The sequence below is a fragment of the Macrotis lagotis genome, chromosome 3 (genome assembly GCF_037893015.1).
Source record: "Macrotis lagotis isolate mMagLag1 chromosome 3, bilby.v1.9.chrom.fasta, whole genome shotgun sequence".
Taxonomy (NCBI): domain Eukaryota; kingdom Metazoa; phylum Chordata; class Mammalia; order Peramelemorphia; family Peramelidae; genus Macrotis; species Macrotis lagotis.
In genome coordinates, this window is record NC_133660.1 from 88,321,643 (window position 1) to 88,337,721 (window position 16,079).

Below are 16,079 nucleotides of genomic sequence, written 5' to 3' on the forward strand. Positions count from 1 at the left end.
TGACTATGGATTGTTTTGATTTCTTCCTCTGTAAATTGCCTTTTCATATCCTTTGACCATTTGTCAATTGGGTAATGACTTGTCTTTATTTTTAATGCTACAGTTCTCTGTATATTTTAGAGATGGGTCCTTTTTCAAAAACACTAGGCATAAAAATTGTTTCACAATTTACTACATTTTTTTGATCTTGGTTACAGTGGTTTTGTCTGTGCAAAAGCTTTTCAATTTAATATAATCAAAATTATTTAGTTTATTTTTAATGGTGTTCTCGATCTCTTCCTTGTTCTTAAACTGCTTCCCCCTCAATGGATCTGATAGGTATACTATTCCTTGTTCTCCTTGTTTGCTTATAATATTGTTTTTTATGTCTTTAGCCTGTATCCATTTTGATCTTGTCTTGGTATAAGGTATGAAGTATTGGTCTAATCCAAATTTCTTCCATACTAACTTCCAATTTCCCAACAGTTTTTTTTTTCCCAATAGCTGGACTCTTTGGTTGATCAAACAGAAGATTCCTATAAACATTTTCTGCTATTGCACCTAGTCTATTAAACTGATCCACTAATCTATGTCTTATCCAATACCAGACAGTTCTGATAACTGATGCTTTATAATATAATTTTAGATCTTGTAAGGATAAGCCACTTTCTTTTGCACTTTTTTCATTAAATCGCTGGAGATTCTGGAATTGATATTTCTCTATATGAATTTACTTACAATTTTTTCTTACTCATTAAAGCAATTTTTTGGAATTTTGATTGGCAGGGCACTAAACAAATGATTTAATTGTGGTAGAATTGTCATTTTTATTACATTTACTTGACCTATCAATGAACAGTTGATATTTGCCCAGTTATTTAAGTCTAATTTTATTTGTGTGAGAAATATTTTGCAGTTATCAAAAAGTTTCTGAGTCTGCCCAGGCAGGTAGACTCCCAAATATTTTTACATTGTCTGAAGTTACTTTGAATGAGATTTAACTCTCTAGCTCTTTTTGCTGAATCTTGCTAGTCATATGTAGAAATGTTGAGAATATATTAGATTTACTTTATATCCTGCAAATTTGCTGAAGTTGCTTATTATTTCTAGTAGTTTTTTAGATGATTTCTTGGGATTCTCTAGGTATAACATCAAGTCATTGACAAAGAATGAAAGTTTTGTATCTTCCTTCCCAATTCGAATTTCCACAACTTCTTTTTCTTTTATTGCTGAAGCTAACATTTCTAATATGATATTGAATAGTAGTGGTGATAATTGGCACCCTTGTTTCACCCCTGATTTTATTGGAAATGACTCTAGCCTATCCCCATTGTAGATAATGCTTGTTGATGGCTTCAGATAGATACTGTTTATTATTCTAAGGAACCATCCATTTATTCCTATGCTCTCTAGAGTTTTCAGAAGGAATGGTTCCTGTATTTTGTCAAAAGCTTTTCCAGCATCCGTTGATATAATCATATGATTTCTAATAGGTTTGTTATTGATAAAATTAATTATACTGACAGTTTTCCTAATATTGAACCAATTCTACATTTATGGGATGGATCCTATTTGATCATAATGTATTATCCTAGTTATAACTTGTTGAAGTTGTTTTGTTAAGATGTTATTTAAGATTTTTGCATCTATATTCATCCAGGAGATATATCTCATTTTCTTTCTTTGTGAGATCAATGTATTCTTTCAACAGCTATTTTGTCCTCTGGTTCTACGATATCAGGGCAATTTTCCATCACTAAATCCTGTAATATTAAGTCCAGGATTTTTTTTCTCTTCAATGTATTCAGTAATTCCTATAATTCTCAGGTTGTTCCTTCTCGATTGGTTCTTTTTCTTTTCTTTTCTTTTCTTTTTTTTGATCTTTTGGCTTTAAGAGAATCTTGTTGTTTCATGAAGTCATTAGCTTCCACAAATTCCATTCTTTTTTCAAAGAAGAATTTTCTTCATTTACCTCTTGAAACTTTTTTCCAGTTGAACAATTCTATTTTTGAGAGTTTTCCATTTACCCAAGTGTAGTTTTTCTTTTTTTTTCTTTTTTTGGCAAGGCAATGGGGTTAAGTGGCTTGCCCAAGGCCACATAGCTAGGTAATTATTAAGTGTTTGAGGCTGGATCTGAACTCAGGTACTCCTGACTCCAGGGCCAGTGCTCTATCTACTGCACCAACCTAGCTGCTTCTACCCAAGTAGTTTTAAGAGAATTACTTTATTTTTCTTTTGACCAATTGAGGATCTGAGAGAATTATTCTCATTATGTATTTGTCCAATTGTATTTTTCAAGGATTTGTTTTCTTAATGTGAGATGTTAATTTTCTCTTGCAAAGTGTTAATTTTCTCTAGAGCTTTTCTTCCCCCAACTGTTCCAATTGATTTTTAAACTCCTTCCTGATTTCTTTAAGAAAGTTTTTCTGGGATGGAGATCAATTCATATTCTCCTTAGAAGTTCTAGATCTCTCTGGGTTAGAATCTGGTACTTTTAAGTATTTCTCCATGGGTCCCCCTTTTCCCTAGTTTTTCTTCATTTTTCAAGGATCTTGTGGTGAGGGAGTGGCTCAGAGTTTTGCTTTTGAAAACCCTAGAGGCTTTGTTCACTTGGTTTAGTAATTCCAAGGGCTGGCCAGTAGTAGGAGGTTCTGGATGGAGTGCAATGACACCAATGGGGCACTCCCCCAGAGTGAGAGGGGCCAGGGATGAGGAGGGAGTGAAGAGGGGCAGCAGGGTCTGAATTGACTTAGAACAATGGAAGCTGATCTCTCTTTCATCTGAGTGTACTCTGTAATCCTCACCTGAGCCTTAGGGGGTGGGTAGGTGGCTACCCTTTATTCCTGGAAGAATGTTCTGCTAAATGTTTGGAGCTCAGGTCCCACACAGAGCTGGATGATTTCCATGTGTGCAGACCTCCCCTCCCCCTCGCCAAAGACTTGGTGGCTCAAGTTGTTTCTCAGACCTCTTATTACCAAAGTCTCTGAGGCTTACACAGGTCCTCTGGCTTCCCCACCACAGCTGTCCCTATGCTGACCCTCTGTTTTCTGTTCCAGGTTCACCCATAGTCCCCTGAGATCGACCTTGTTGATAGGTGTTCTCCTAGCTTCTTTTTCTGGGTTTTGTTGATCAAGTTTCTGTTAAGAGATTTCTTTCATGTTGTTTTTGAGAGTACACCAGGAGCACTGTCTTCTCTCCACTATCTTGACCCTATAATATATACTTAATAAGATGAATGATGCAGTGAATAAAACACTAGATCGGGAGTCAAGAAGATTATAGTTTAAATTTGATTTCAGGTGTTTACCAGCTGTGTGATCCTAAGCAAGTTCTTTAGTTTCTTTTTGTTTCAATTTCCTCAACTATAAAAAAAGTAATAGGATTATATAAGCAACTACCTTCCAAGGAAGTTGTGAGAATCAAATGAGACACCAATTAGCGCAGTGCCTAGAATTTAGTAAATGGTTTATTAATATTAGCTATAATTATTATACTGAATAGAAAAGAATCAAGGATAATCCCTGGAAAAATCACAACATAGTAAAAGTTTTTCCATCAATGTCCATTTCCTCTAACATCTGTATTGTTTTTCTGATCCTCTTTTGAACAATTTTTTCATCCTAATTCTTCCCTCCAGGTCTACCTGCTACTCCTCATTATTTTGTGTTAATCCCCACTCTAAACTCAACTTCATTAAACTTTTACTAGCCCTTTTACCTCCTTTAAACTCAAGATGAACTAATCATTTATATCATTTGAGCAATAAGGTAGATCATTTTTATTAAAGTACATGAGTCAGTACAAGGATCAGTTGTTTTGTTTCCATTATCAAATATCCAATTAACTTAGTATGTGACCTGAAGAAAACCACTTAACTACTGAGGTCCATTCCCGCCCCCCTCTTTCAGTCAGATGGAGATAATCTCTTTGTTCTTAAACTGCTTTGATATTTGGTATAGGAAATGAAATTGCTTCATCATTTTTTAAGCCAAATGCTCCCAAACTGGTGTCTTCAGACTACTTACTGCCCTGAGCTGGTAGGATGATTTTAACTACCATGGATATGGAATAAAATTTACACTTTATTTTGGAAAATTGAAATGAATTTTAATTATCAAACCTTGGCACTATGGAGAAAATGGTACAAAATTACTAAGTTAATGTGATTAATTCTGCCCTTTCTAACTTCTGAATTCACTTGGCAATTGCTGTCATTTAGTTAAGTCATATCTATGTCTATCTTATTATTTATCAATCTGTATATGTACAAATATGTATAAAATCATACATAGGTATGTCTATACATATATATATATATGTACTCATAAATACACATACATATGTAATGATTTCTTTATCTGTATTCATATCAAGTCTTTATATTTCAAAACTAAGTGATCATCAAGGAACTGTGTAAGATGGAAGAAGGTCAGAGATATTTCTTCTTTTCATGACCATCTGAAGGTTGTTTCAATCTACTTTCTCTCTCTCTCTCTCTTTTAAGTTCGTTTTTCCCCGCAAAGCTGTGTAGTCTCATTTCTGAGGGGCATGTTTCTGTCTACAGACAATCTAAAGTAGTGCATGTTTATTTTGCACCCTTGTTACTAAAAAACTAGTTGAGGTCAGTCAACAAGCTTTTATTAATTTAAACACTGACTGTGCTAAGCAAAATGCTGAATTGTGGAGATATAAAGAAAGACAAACATATGGTCTCTGTCCACAAAGAGCTCACTTTCTGAGGAGATAAGATGGAAAGAGCTATATACAGAACAAATAGGTAATAATCTCAAAAATAACTGTGCATGGGGTGACAGTGGAGGACTGGCAAATGTAGCCTTCAGAATTTGAGATTTGAACTGAAAACTGCAAAAGACTGGAAGAGCCAGGAAGCTGAGCGGAGAAAAGAGCATGGCCTAAACATGCAGGACAATCAATGTAAAGTCACCTGTATGGAAGAAGATGAGTTGGATGTGAAAAGTAGTTAGTATGTCAATGGACCTAGATCCTTTAAAATAGCTATATTCCAAAAATCTGTGCATTAGAAAAGGTTCTCCTCAGTTATCATAATGCCGAAAATTGACATGCATAACTGAAGGACTCCAAGAACCACGGAGGACAGAAGAAGAAAGTAGCCGTCTTTTCTATGCCTTATTTGGATATGTTGTTAATTCTTTCAAGAAGTCACTCATGGGAAGAACTGGGTTTAATTACCTAAAAACTATCAATCCAGATAAGGAGTGCTTAATTTGCTTAAATTTAGAGAATATCTGGGAACAACACCAGAGGTAGAGCCACTGTACTGGGAAGTAATGTTTTCACTGTCTTTCTATATAGCTTAAAAGATGGATTTGTTTCATGATGCATGATTAGAACTTTGGAATATTTGGTTACATTATAAAAGTGTATCACTGAAATATCTAAGGAGCTGAAAAATATTAATACAGTTTTCAAAAGGGACTCCTACTTGTGAAGAGGTAATAATAGTCAAGGTAGCATCTTATTTTTATCAGTCTTCTAAAAAGGATAGTACACATAACAAGTAATGTATACTTAAGATTTTTTTTAAACTTCTTTAAAATGTGAAATTTCCTTGAAAAAATAATGATTTAAAAGTTACCTTCAGGGGAGTCCCAGATTCTCAAACTTCCCTCTAGTCACCTTAAAACCATAACACTCTGTTGTTGCCACTATGGCTGCTACTAAACTTCTCTCCTGGGTCTGCTGTCAAGAGTCAGATCTCCCTGAATACAGTTCTGCTTATACCTTCAAACACACTTTATTCTCAAGTTGCCTGTGTATATTTTATCAGCAAATCAAATCAACAATACTATGTCTCCCTTGGATCCTGCATAGGAATGTCAAATTGAAAAATGATTAATACACTTTGTTCCAAAATTTTGAACTGATCTCTAAAGTTTAATGGGAAAGAGAAAACAAATGATCATCTATTTTTAGTAGTGTCCTACAGCCAGCTCATAATGATTTGAGGAGGACAGTTGTTCAATTATTTAAAAAGTATTTACACCTTGAACATTGGTAAATCCTAAAAATGTGGAGTGAATTGATGAGTGAAATATTAAAAATAAAGACTAAATTTAATTTATATATTTGAGAACTATTTGTTTAAGCTTAATTAACTTGCCTACCCCCTGCATTTTGCATTCAATTAAAGAGGAAATAACATGGGCAAAACTGGATTTGGGATACTAAGATCTTGATCTTGGCTCCTCAGATTCCACATTCCTCCCAGATCCTGATGGACTATGCCTGCAGTATAGTGGCAGTCTGAAGTAACAGGATTCATCCTTACTACTAGACAAATGCAGTCAGTGCTCATTTGTTTACTTCTTATACAGATATAACAGAGCCACACAGAATTATATGGTATTTTTAATACCTATATATGATATTTTTAAAAGAATATTTATAAAAATTTACAATATTTTCACATATGTTATCTCATTTGTTTAAAATAAAATCTAGTGGCTATCTAATTTTTTGTAAATTCAAGAAAATGTTTTCTAATCATTGATACCAACGATTTTATCTTTTCTTCAATGTAAACCAAGGTATGAGCAGAAGGGTAAAAAATGTTAACATGGATTTCGCACCATCAACAATGAAATTAAACGAACAGGTACATGCGAAAGAAGATATGATATGTAATTTATTTAGCCCCAGACTTCAGAAAACATAGGCTTTATGTATTTCTGAATGTTTCCAGAGAATATAGTGCAATATTTTAAAGTCTTTCAGTGATTTTTCGAACAATTTATTTGTGCTAACTTACAAACATTTCAAGAAATTTTAACCTCCCTAAATGGTGTCAATGTAATCAACCTTCCTTATCTTTTCGTTTGGACAATTCAAAATTTTTGTTACCTTCAGCATAGATCTTTAAGTGTTTCAGTGACCCCACAAATACAGCTTTGCCTCACATAGAAAGCATTAAACCTAGATTTCTCTCTCTTATTCTTTGAGAATAAGGTTCTTCCTAAGCACGCAGCCCACAGAGGCTAAGGGGGGTCAGGGGAGACTGAAGAGATCTCTCTTCTATTCCTAGGGTAGGACTTTGTTTCTTTGCCCATGCTTATGTCTTTGTTGATGGTTGATGTTTTCCTGGTGGTACAGTTCTAATTATAAGTCCACATATATTCCTTCTGATTGACCTTTGTGATGTTCCTGATATGTAGGATATTACCTTAAATCAAATGAGAGTTGTAACAAGATAACTATTTTGAGCCAAAATAATTTATTTGCAGATCTTATATGAATTGATGTTACAGAACCAGAGGGTTATCTTACCTGATAACCACTATTAAATAGGGAGCTTCTTCCTACCAACAGATTATCTATAGGACAGCAATTACAAGCTAGATCTATTTTACCTTGTTTATTGAAAGGGCATAACAGTAGACTGCCTGTGACACTTCTGAGCATTCCAAAGATTTCCCAGATCAAAATATAGTTTCCTACACACTACTGACTGTCTTACATGTACTGTTTCTTTTTTATTTTTTAGAATACCTATTTGAGAGCAGAGAATTTTTTTTCTTTTATATTTGTAGTTCCGTTACTTAAAACTTATGCCTTGTCATTTAGTAAATGCTTAATAAGTGTTATTTACAATCACTTCCTTCCATTTTGGTTCTACAAAACATTTCAATTTCTAAATAAATAAAAGACTGGGAAGTAGCAAGGGAGAGTGGAAAGAGTACTGATCTTAGAAAAGTTCAAATCTCAGCTCTCTTTAGTTCATTTAGATTTAAATATAAAGTGTGTTTTCCCACATGCAATATATGTGTTCATATATTTATGTAAAAGTGATATATGAAAGGCACTGTCAAATCCACCTTGATTTTGTACACGCACATACACAATGGCTTTCCAGGCGGCTAGACCTCAACTTAAACTTTCCCATTTAATGATCTTCAAAAGACCACCACAAATAGGGAACAGTGAGAAACCCACTCATCCAAACAAAATAGCAAACAGGGCAGAGACAGAATGAAGGAGTGAAGACAGGAAATTCCAGAAGCTCTTCCCTAGATCACTCCAAATGCCTTTAAATTATGACTCCACCCAAATTCTAGAGTTCCAGGACCCACAGAAGGACTGGCTGAAACAATTTTCTGGTTCAAGACAATTTAGAAGATCTGTGGGAAGGGTTGGTTTCACTGGGTTTGGAAAGAATCACAGTGCAACCCAGATCATGTCAACATCCAGTGCAAACCAGCTCCAAATATCCAGCAACAGCCAACAGGGTGCCTGGGTCCCAGGAGGTCACAGTGTCTGTGGCAACAGGGGCAGTTGCCAGACCTTTCAGTCCATGGAATCATCAAGAATAATTTGGAAGGATAGGAGGAAAATTCTACCCCACCAGAGTGAGCATGGAGCTCAGGCCAATGTAGACATCAGCATATCCCCAGACCCAGGAACCAGAAACAGGTCTGTGGAGCCACCTGGCAGCTGCTTCCTAAGCACTCAGCCCACAGAGGCTAAGGGGGTCAGGGGAGATTGCAGAGATCTCTCTTCTATTCCTAGGGTAGGATTTTGTTTCATTGCCCATATTCAGAGTTAGTGTGCAGTTTTGGCTACATACTACCATAGAGGAGCAGGGATCCTCCTCACAGTTCCAGGGCAGAGGGAAGTTCTTGCCATCATCCAAAGATCAGAGCAAAGGCCAGGAGAGTTGACTGCAAAAGCCCTCAAAAACTTGGGACAGTATGTCCTCCACCTTGGAAGCAGAGCCCACCCCTGACAAAGAGTTAAAATCAAGGCATAGGCTGGGAAAGTGAGCAAACTATAGAAGACAAAGAATCTGACCATAGACAATTATTTTAATCCCATGGAGGTTCCAAATTCACACTAAAATGTTGGCAAAATCAAAGGTTCTATTTCTAGAACCACCAAGAAAAAGATGAATTACTTTCAGGCTATGAAAGAGTTAAAAAAAAGATTTTGAAAATCAAGTAAGTGAAGTAAAGAAAAAAGATAAATGAAAATGAACTAGGACAATTATGCAAACCAAGTCAGCAGCTTGGTGAAGGAGATACAAAAATATTTTGAATAAAATACCACCTTAAAAATCAGTTTAGGTCATATGGAAAAAGCAGTGCAAAAAGGTCTATGAGACAAGAATACCTAAAAAAGCAGAATTGGTCAGGTGAAAAAAAGAGATAAAAAAACACTCTGAAGAAAATAATTCATTCAAGTGTAGAATGGGACTAATGGAAAGTGATAAGTTTGTGAGGAATGAAGAAAATATAAATCATAGCCAAAAGAATGAAAAACTAGTATGAAATGTGAAATATCTCAGTGGAAAAACAACTGACCTGGGAACCAGATCCAGAAGAGATAATTTAAAAATTATTTGGCAAACCGAAAATCGTGAACAATAAAAGAGCCTTGACTTTATTTTGAAAGAAATTGTCCAGGAAAATTTCCTTGAGATCCTAGAAGAAGAGGATAAAATAGAAATTGAGGAAATTTCACAAAACACCCTTATAAATAGATGTCAAAGTAAAATCTCCTAGAAATATTATACCAAATTCCAGAACTCCCAAGTCAAGGTTATTAAAAGCAGACAGAAAGAAACAATTCAAATATCATGAAGGTACAGTCAAGATTACACAGGATGTAGCAGCATCTATTTAAAGGGCAAGTAGGGCTTGCAATATGTTATTGCAGAAAGCAAAAGAGTTTGGATTACAACTGACAATCAACTACCCAGCAAAACTGAAAATCCTCTATCAGAGGAAAAGATGGACAGTCAATGAAATTGGGGACTTTCAAACTTTCCTGTTGAAACAACCAGAACTAAACAGTGAAGGATAAATTATCAGGAATTTAATGATGTTGAACTCCTTGTATTCCTGCATAGGAATTCATATGATAATTCATATGAACCTTCTCATTTACAAGGACAGTTAGAAGGAATGTATATAGACAAGGCACAGGAGGGAGCTGAATATGACAGTATAATATATTATAAAATTCGGTCTTAATAGGAAAGAAAGGAATGTATTGGAAGAAAGGGAAAGCAGAGGTAAAATGGGCTAAGACATTTCATGAAAATAGTCAAGATAAAACTTTTGCATTGGGGTGGAGGGGGAGAAGGTGTGGGGGAATGAGTGAGCCTTCATTCTCATTGTAAGTGATTCAGAGAGGAAATAACATACACATTCCCTAGAGGAAAATAGGAGAGAAAAGAACTGGGAGAAAAGTTTCATGGGGAAGGGAGAGGAGTATAGGTGAAGACAGGGAAGATCATGGGAGAAGATAGTCAGAGATAACACACCTTTGAGGAAGGAAAGAGTGAAAGGAGAGATAGAATAGAATATATGTGTGTGGGAAGAAATAGGATGGAGAGAAATATAGCTAGCAATAGCATCGGTGGGAAAAACATAATGAAGCAATTTCTCTGAAGAACTGATGATCAAGAATGCAATCCAACCCAAAGACAGAACTGAGGATATCTGCATTCAGATTGAAACACATTTTTTTCCTCTCATTTTATTTTTTCTTGTGGTTTCTTTATCTTTATTGGAAGGAGGGGAGATTATTTTACTTTTCAGAGAGACTATTGTAGTAATGTGAAAAAATAAATAAAATTTTAAAATAACAAACAGAAATTAGACATATTTCTACAAATTAAAATATACCAAAATGAAAAGTTCTAAAATAAATGAACTCTCCTGTCAGAGTTATTTCTACACAAACCAAGCAAGAGAGACCTCAATCTTATGAAAGTGAATTAATTTTCTGAAATCTCTGGAGAAGCTTGTCACTTCAAACTCTCTCTCTCTCTCTCTCTCTCTCTCTCTCTCTCTCTCTCTCTCACATAGCTTTCTCTCTTCTTTCACTATATGTCTAGAGTTGCTTCTAAAGAAGCTATGGAATCATGTGTATCACTTCTTGAAGAATGAATCAATTTGTCTGCTTGCCAAAGCTCTGGTACCAACTCTTCTCCCAGACAAGCAAATACTCCCCACAAATACAGTCACACCTAAGTAGCATACAAAACACCCCAGTCTTAGTTGGAAATCAGGGTTATTATTTTTAAATACAGAAAATGGCAGAAAGCCTAGGAAACAGGATGAGCATAAGTTTTCCATGGTCCTATAAATAAAATATCAGGAATGTTAAAGTTCTCAATGAGCTGAGATTGATAATGGAAGAGAAAGATAAAAAATTGCCTCTATATGTGTGCCTAATCTATATTGTTAGAAATTGAGAATAAAATATGACAAATGTTTTGCTTGGGATGGATGGGACAAGAATTATTGAAAACAAAAAGAAGGCAAGAGACATTCAATCTTCAATTTAATTTTTTCTATTTCCTCCTAGATAATAATCTTTGTATTAGAAATGTCAGAGCAGAAAAGACTATGTTTACTTAAGAATACCTAAGGACATATATTAACTTAGTTTTTTAAATTTTTTTAGTTTATTTTTTTTACTTTTTTCATTGATATGCATTTATACATATCCCCAAGTATACTTTTGTTACAAAATTTCCTTCCACCCTCCCTTCCTATCCCACCTCTTCTCAGTAGTAAATAGTCAGGTTAGCATTGTGCTTACATATTTTGATAAACATGTTTACAGATTATTCATTTTTGGTATGAGGAATTGGGATTAAGGGAAAGAATTATATGAGATACTTTTCATAAAGGTTCATCAGATTCTGAAGGGTTGTTTTGTTTTGTTTTGCTTTGTTTTGTTTTGTTTTTCTCCTCTGGACTGGAATAACTTTGCCCATAGTTGGTCTAATATGGTTGTCCTAGATCTCTGAACTACTGAGAGGAGCTGCTTCCATCAAGGTTGTTCATCTCAGAAAGTTGTTGTTAATATGTATATTGTGCTATTAGTTCTCCTCCCTTTGCTCAGCATCATAAACCATAGGTCATTCCATGCTTCTCTAGAGCCCAATATGGGTTGGAGGGGTAGCCTGTCAGAGTGAAGGAACTTCAGCCTCGTGGAGGCAACCCCAGGACACTGGGAGCCATGGCTCTCAGAAGGGGAGTAGGACAGTTTCCTGACCTACACCCCGGGGAGCTCCAGGAAAAACTTGAGGGATCAGAGGGGGTACCTCTGCCAGAGCAAGCATGTGAAGCCCAGCCCTCAGGGCACACAGTGAGCAGTGTGGCTGTGGCAGCCCAGATCTAGGAACTGGAAGCAGGCAGAGCAGGAATGCAGGAGCCCCTAGGGTATGAGTGCTAAGCCTAGGGAGGGGATTAGAGATAAACTGCTGAGCTCTGTCCCTGGAAAAGGACTCTGGGCTTCTGACCACATTCAGATCCTGATCACAGTCTAGGCCCACCCATAAAACAGCATGCCCCCCCCACCTCAGCCCCATGGAAGATGGGTGTGTTTATGGTCATTCACAGACCAGGAGGGAAGACAGAGTCTTACACATGGAGATCCTTGTTGCAGGGGGTGGGGGTGTCCCAATAATACTTAAAAGCACAGGGAGCATCCCAAAACCAAGCACAGTCTGGGGAAATGAGTAAACTGAGGAAAATAGAGGAACACCATTGAGAAATACATTATCTATGATCCCAAGAAGCCTCAAAATACTCAATCTGAAGATGAGGAAATCCAAGCTTCTGCATCTAAAGACTATAAGAAAAATGGAAAGTGGGCTTAGGCCATGACAGAGCTCAAAAAAGACTTTGAAAATCAAGTGAGGGAGATAGAAGAAAAATTGAGAAAAGAAATGAGAGAGATGCAGGAAAAACATGAAAAAGAAGTTAGCACCTTAGTCAAGGAGATACAAAAAATACTGAAGAAAATGACATGTTAAAGATCAGCATAGATCAAATGGATAAAACAGTTCAAAAAGTTATTGAGGAGAACAATGTTTTAAAAAGCAGAAGGAAAAAAGATAAGAAAGCTCTCTGAGGAAAACAAATCCTTCAGACAAAGAATGGAACTGAGGGAGGTTGCTGATTTTAGAAGAAATCAGGACACAATATTTCAAAATCAAAAGAATGAAAAATTAGAAGGAAATGTGAAACATCTCTTTGAAAAAACAACTGATATGGAAAACAGATTTAGTAACCATAATTTAAAGATTATTAGAATACTTGAAAGTCATGATCAGGAAAAGAGCCTTGACATCATTCTCAAAGAATTACTACAGGAAAATTTCCCTGATATCTTAGAAGCAGAGGACAAAATAGAAATTGAGATAATCCACCGATCTCCCAGAGAAAGAGATCCCAAAAAAACCCCAGGAATATTATAGCCAAGTTCCAGAATTCCCAAGTCAAAGAAAAACATATTACAAGCAGCCAGAAGAACACAATTCAAATATTGTGGAGCTGCAGTCAGGATCACACAAGACTTAGCAGCAACTACATTAAAAGTTTGTAGGGCTTGGAATATAATATTCCAGAAGACAAAAGTGCTTAGAATGCAATCAAGAATCAACTACCCAGCAAAACTGAATGTCCTCTTCCAGGGAAAAAGATGGACTTTCAATGAACCAGGGTAATTTCAAATGTTGTAATGGCTAGAGCTGAACAGAAGTTTTGATCTTCAAATACAGGACTCAAGTGAAGCATAGAGAGTGGAGGAGAAGAGGAAAATATGAAGGACTTAATGATGATGAACTACATGTATTCCTGTATAAAAAAAATGGTACTGCTAATACTTAAATGAATCTTCTCCTTTAATAGAGCAGGTAGAAGGAGTTTTTAAAGATGGAGAGAGCTGAATTTGAAGATATAATGTGGTGTAAAATTGGAGTCAATAGATAAAAAGGAAATGTAATGGGGGAAAGAAAAAGGAGAGGTGGAATAGGATTAGATATTTCATATAATAAGATTTTATTTATTACAATGAGTTATTGCAATGATATGGAAGCAGGGAAGGCAAGGGGAAAGAGAGAATCTTTGCTCTCATCAGAGGTGGCTAGGAGAGTAAACAGTATATATACTCAATGGGGTATAGACATCTGGAGTAAGAAGGAGAGAAGGGGGATGGGGAAAGGAAGAGATGTGAGTGATGGAGGAGAGGATGGACCATGGGGGGAGAGTGGTGAGATATAACGCATTTTCTTTTTTACTCCTTGCAAGGGGCTGGGATGGGATGGCCTGTCCAGGACCATAGGGCCGAGTGAAAGCTGGGCCTAAGGGGTGGTATGTGGGCTTGTGGCCTCTTGGCCTCAGGGCTGGGGATCTGTCTGCTGTGCCACTCAGCTACCCTACAGCAGAGACAGAGTGGGAAAAGTACAAATGGAAGGAGTTACGATCAGCAATGGTAACAGTGGAAAAATATGGAAGTAACTTTCATGATGGACTTATCATAAAGAAGGTGATCCACCCATGACAGAGCTGGAGGTGTTAGAACACAGACTGAAGCACATTTTATTATTATTATTATATTTTGGGGGGTTTGCAGGGCAAATGGGCCTGGGTAGCCTTCCTGGGGCTATACAGCTGGGTGACTGTTGGGTGTCTGAGGCTGGATTTGGGCTCGGGTGCTCTGCCCACTGCACCACCTGGCCATATATACTATTACAATCATTTTTTAATTCAAATTTTAATTTTCTTTCTCCCCTTTATCACTCATGCAGGTCTATATATTTTGGGGGGAGGTGGTATTTTGTTTAATCATAAACAAGAATATTTTAGTAATCTATAAAAAGCATCATTTATACAAAATAAGAATAAATAAATAAATGGGAAAAAAAAGAAGTAGATTATTGGGATAGCTAGGTGGTGCATTGGATAAAGCACCAGCACTGGAGTCAGGAAGACTTCAGTTTCAAATCTGGTTTTTAGATACTTAATAATTGCCTCGCTGAATGACTTTGGGCAAGTCATTTAATACTCTTTCCTTAAATACATAGAAAAAAATTAAAAAAGAAGTAGATTATCACTAAAGTTCCTTGTATTTTAGACATTATTTTATATTGATAAACCTTTGCTCTTTTAAAGGGAAATTCTCACAGTAAAAGTCTAAAAATCCAAAATATTAGGGTCATTCCGGAATTTGGATTCAACTATGCTTCTAATTAAAAAGAAATATATTGCACCAATACCAACTCTAACTTTGAAGTCATCATTTCAACAAGAAAAATTTTTGTTTTATTACCATTTTTTTGGTGTGAACCACATGGCTGCTGCAATTGCTAAAGATGATAGTAGGCATGGTTATGGTTCTACTTTCTGCTTTCTGTATAGTTGTTTTAAAGGTAATAAGGAAGTAAAAAGTTAAAATAACTCAAAGGTGAATGTCACCAATGCACTATAAAAGCATGAAGGCTAGGGGCAGCCAGGTGGCACACTGGATAGGGCACCGGTCCTGGAGTCAGGATGACATGAGTTCAAATCCAGCCTCAAACACTTAATAATTACCTAGCTTTGTGACCGTGGGCAAGTCATCTAACCCCATTCCCTGCAAAAACTAAAAAGAAAAGTGTGAAGGCTAGTTGAGATACTCATCATCATCATCATACTTCCATCCTTTTAGAAGGTGAATACTTTCAGAGTTCTGTACTACTAATAGCTGCATATCTTGTAGTGAAAAGATCAAGAATCTGTCTTTCTAAGAAAAAGCAAAACATGCATTCTCATGGGAGTTTCCTACAGGTTCCCTACACCTTTGAGCATATGATTAAATACCTGGAGGAAAGGCATACTTAACAAGTGTTGAATTGGAAATCAAGATAACAAGTTCAAATTCCAACTCAGACATTTACTTGTTATATAACCTTGAGCAAATCACCTTTGTAAACTGAGCTTCCTTATCTTTAAAATAGGGATAAAACATCACCTTTCTCTAAGGACTATTATGTATATCAAGTGACATAATCCAGGCAAAATTCCTTGCAAACCTCAAAGCCCTTATAAATTTTAAATATTTTGTTGTTCTTATTAATGAAGGAAGGTGAAGAGGGTAGTTGGAAGGTATATAAGATATCTTTATATCTACACAAAGTTTTTGGCAGGTAATTAATCATCACAGGCTCCCAGCAGTGAAAATAAGGACTTTCCCTTTTCCTTCATGCTCCTCATTAAAACGCCCAAACAAAATTTGTATTGCCTCTTTTTTTAATGACTACATGGTAGATCCATTGACATACCATT

The 16,079-nt window shown here is 36.1% G+C and overlaps 1 pseudogene; it reads left to right on the forward strand.

The window, feature by feature from the left end:
- The first annotated feature begins 8,191 nt into the window (after positions 1 to 8,191).
- The window catches only part of LOC141519151 (RAF proto-oncogene serine/threonine-protein kinase-like), a 53,211-nt pseudogene continuing 45,323 nt past the window's right edge, over positions 8,192 to 16,079 (forward strand).